The sequence below is a fragment of the Oxyura jamaicensis genome, chromosome 1 (genome assembly GCF_011077185.1).
Source record: "Oxyura jamaicensis isolate SHBP4307 breed ruddy duck chromosome 1, BPBGC_Ojam_1.0, whole genome shotgun sequence".
NCBI classification, from domain to species: domain Eukaryota; kingdom Metazoa; phylum Chordata; class Aves; order Anseriformes; family Anatidae; genus Oxyura; species Oxyura jamaicensis.
Window position 1 is genome coordinate 129,926,331 of NC_048893.1, and position 3,963 is coordinate 129,930,293.

Genomic DNA, 3,963 nt, shown 5'->3' on the forward strand with positions numbered 1-3,963 from the left:
AGATTGATATTCTTTCATATATATCACATTTCACAAAGCATATAGTATTTGCATAGACATTTGGCACTCCTACGAAGAAGTGATGTTAGTCCCATTTTACTTGACTAACTTGAAATGAAGCTTGAGGACACATACAGAAAGAATCAACACCTGAGTGGTGGCTGCAGATTAAGAACCAGATGCTCAGTGACCTCTTTGGTCACTGAGCAGTATTAGAGGAGTCATAAAAATCCCAGCTGGAGTCAGGAATGGTTTCCCTGATCCTGCAGTTACAGGAGATGTATTATGGCTTACTGAGGATCTAGCTACAAGGTTACATGCCTGAATCAGAGGTATACTGAGTGCTTCACAGACCACCTTGGGAAGAATGGCAGAGCTGTGTGTGTGTCTTTACGCTCAAACGCAGATGATCACATGATGGCAGCCCTGCCTTCACTTTGAATGGCGTGGCTTTGATCCAAAAAGCAAACTCAGCCTTGCCTACCGAGCTCACATTGCCTGTGACCCAAAGGTACATAAGAAATTTGTTTCAGAGACATAGGAAAGGGATGAAAAAAAAAAAAAAAAAAAAAAAAAAAAAAAAAAGGTAAAACTGATATGCTTTATAAGCTACCATTGTTTATGGATTGGAGTAAATATTATGAGAATGGTCCTCAGTCTGAAGGATTTCTTGTGTCTGCAAATCACAGTATTGCCCCTCTAGCCCTTTTTTCTTGTCTAGTATTTTAAAGTATGCTCTCAAATAGACAAAACTGAATTTCACCTGTATTTCTTCCCAGAGAATATAAAAAAGAATTGAGCAGGACAAATGAATCTACCAACTTCTGGCCACTTGCAGACAGTGAGGTCAAAAGAATGTTTCAGACCTAAATTTCAGGTGTACAAATTCTCCTTTTTTCCTTACATTATGCATTTTACATGGTGCTTCATTAGGTTGCAGAACAGCTCAGGGTAGCCCATGTGAAAAATGCTTCTTAAACTACATTAACAAATGTACTTTTTTGTTTGTTTGTTTCCGGTTTTGTTTTTATTTTCTTCCTGGAGTGACACCTATCCCAAGGGATCCATTATCTGATTCCCCTTGGATGTGTGGAAATAATTAATTTTGCTTGAGTGGCTTTTGTTTAGAAAAATGTTCAGCTGTGGGTATATTGGTTTCAAGGCTGACTTACCCGATTATTGTGCAAAAATGGATCTACTGTGTTTTACATGGAAGATATAAAACTGTTCTGTCCATTAATCCAAGTTGCTGTGCTGGCATCTATTGATCTACTGAAGATATTTCAGTTTCCTGAAGTTATTTTTTTATTTCTTCTCAGGCACTCCTGAGATTCCTCTCTGATATTATAGACAAAAATATGATCTTATTCTATTTGTGTGTATATCTTAGATCTCCACTAAATAAGGAAAAAAGGCTTTTCAAATCACATATTTTTGCATCTCTAAAATGAGACTCAAATGAGTCCATTTCATACTTTTTGCATGCAAAAAACTGTTTAAGAAATAATGATACTAAGTTTTCTTTATGGTATCCCTTAGATATAGACATCCTGAACATGTGAAAACTAATACACTTATTTTGATGTGCATTTTCTCAAACATATCTAGTTTCCTTTTGACCATATCTAAAACTACACTGGTCATCCTCAGATCTTCTTAGTGAAAGGAAATGAGGAGGTCCTTTTCGTTTTTACAACATACCTTGATATATCTTAGGATAACCACCTTGTGATGTCATGAATCAGAATAAAACCTCTCTTACATAACTTTTTACACAGTACCCTAGAGAACTCATCTGGTAAGGTCCATAGAGGACTAGTGTAGAGCATATTTTACAACTGAGCAAACAATCCATAAACTGGAATCGAGGAATCTGCTTTTCTGTGACTGGGTAATGAAGTAAGGTCTCAAAAATGTTTATTTTTCTGTTTGCATCTTCCATAATGTCACTTTACTGGGTGAACTGGGAGAAGAAAAAGCAATCATTATTAAAGAGAAACAAAAGAGAAGTGTGCAACGTAAATGGATTCACTAGGTGACTCCATGAATACTGTGGTGTTACTTTTTAAAAAAGTACAGCCTGCTCCACCAGGGGCCTCTCCACAGGCCAAAGGGGAACTGCTGCTGTGTGCCTAGAGCACCTCCTGCCCTCCTGCTGCACTGACCTTGGGGGATGCAGGGCTGGTTTGCTCCCATATTCTCACTCCTCTCTCCCAGCTGCTGTCATGCAGCAGTTTTTGTTTGTTTGTTTGTTTGTTTGTTTGTTTTTCCTGCTTTAAGTATGGTCTCCTAGAGGCCCACCAGCGTCGCTCCCTGGCTCGGCTCTGGCCAGCAGCCTTTTGGAGCTGGCTGGAGCTGGCTCTGGTCTGATGTGGGGCAGATGCTGGGCTCTGCTCACAGAGGCCACCCCTGCAGGGAGAGGGGATGCCACCCTGAGTGACCTTGACAGGCTTGAGAGGCAGGTCTGCATATAGCGGGTTTACATGGCAGGGTTTTGGTAGCAGGGGGCAGCAGGGATGTCTTCTGTAAGAAAAATCCAGAGGCTGCCCCATGTTAGGTAAGGGCTAGTTTCTGCCAGTTCTGAAGGTACCCACCACTACTCAGAGCCTAACCAATAAGCGATGTTGTTTGCAGCTCTGTGAGAGCATATTTAAGACAGTTAAAAAACAAAACAAAACAAAACAAAACAAAAAAAAACTGCTGTGGAACAGCAGCTAGGAGAGTGAGGAGTGAGAAGCAGCCCTGCAGCACCCCAGGTCAGTGCAGCGGGAGGGCAGGAGGTGCTCCAGGCAGGCAGCAGCAGTTCCCCTTTGGCCTGTGGAGAGGCCCCTGGTGGAGCAGGCTGTCCCCCTGCAGCCCATGGGTCCCACATGGAGCAGATCTCCACATTGCAGCCCGTGAAGGAGCGCCTGATGGAGCAGGTGGATGTGGCCTGGAGGAGGCTGCGGCCCATGGAGAGCCCTGCAAGAGCAGGCCCAGGGCCAGAGCTGTTACTTGTGGTGTACCACGTTGGAGCAATTTGCTCCTGACAGATGGACCCCATGGTACAGACCCATATTGGAGCAATTATTGAAGAGCTGCTGCCTGTGGGAATCCCATGCAGGATCAGTTTGGGAAGGGTGGCATCCCCTGGGAGGAACCCAATTTTGGAACAGGGGCAGAGTGACTTTGAAGGAGCGGCAAAGGTGAAGCGTTAGGGACTGGCTGCAGCCCCATTCCACTGTGCCACTCGAAAGGAGGAGGTGGGAGAGAGTGAATGGGGAAGAAGGTGGTTTTGGTTTCTTTCCTTTGTTTATCATTTCTCTAGTTTGTTAGTAAGAGGCAATAAATTTTACTAATCTCCCTACTCTGAGTCAGCAGGGCTCATCATCTGGAGATCAGTGATATACTGGGGGGCCTACGCAATTTCTAATACTACATCAGGTTCAGTCAGCAGTAGCTCAGATCTCAGCTATGATACAGAAATACCCTGAGTGTCTAAACATGCTGTTCTCTCAGTCCTCAGAAGACTGTTGGTAAAATCTGTGAAAATCAGGATGTTCCTATCAGTTTGTTTTGTCTAGAGCACGTGTTTTGATGCCTACAGCACCATGGGATTTTCAGCAAGTGGAAAATAAGTTAGCAGCCTCCAACATATGCCATGAATATGTGAGTATGAGGTGAGCATATCCCAGCAGCTCTTCTAAAACAGCTTGTGTGTCTCGGTCTGGTAGAGTGGCAGGAAAGAACAATTATATTTAAAACTCCCATATCGCCAGTTGCTTCATGGCTGGTACTTCTGCAGAGCACCCTGAGACCCATGAAAGTGCCTTAAGTGAAAATGGTGACATCCTATGAACTAAGCCATAGGCACACAAACTCTGCAGTCACTTCAATGAGAAAGATTTCTCTGTTCTGCTCCTGTCTAGCATCTGACATGTCACCTAGGGGACACACAGACACACAGACACAGACACAGACACA

General features: G+C 43.4%; 1 long non-coding RNA gene across 1 annotated transcript in view; it reads right to left on the reverse strand.

The window, feature by feature from the left end:
* Positions 1-3,287: 3,287 nt before the first annotated feature.
* Positions 3,288-3,963, reverse strand: part of LOC118155678 — a 19,511-nt gene continuing 18,835 nt past the window's right edge. Inside the window, exon 3 of the long non-coding RNA XR_004745978.1 lies at positions 3,288-3,348. This is a non-coding gene — a long non-coding RNA (uncharacterized LOC118155678). The remainder of the gene's footprint in view (positions 3,349-3,963) is intronic.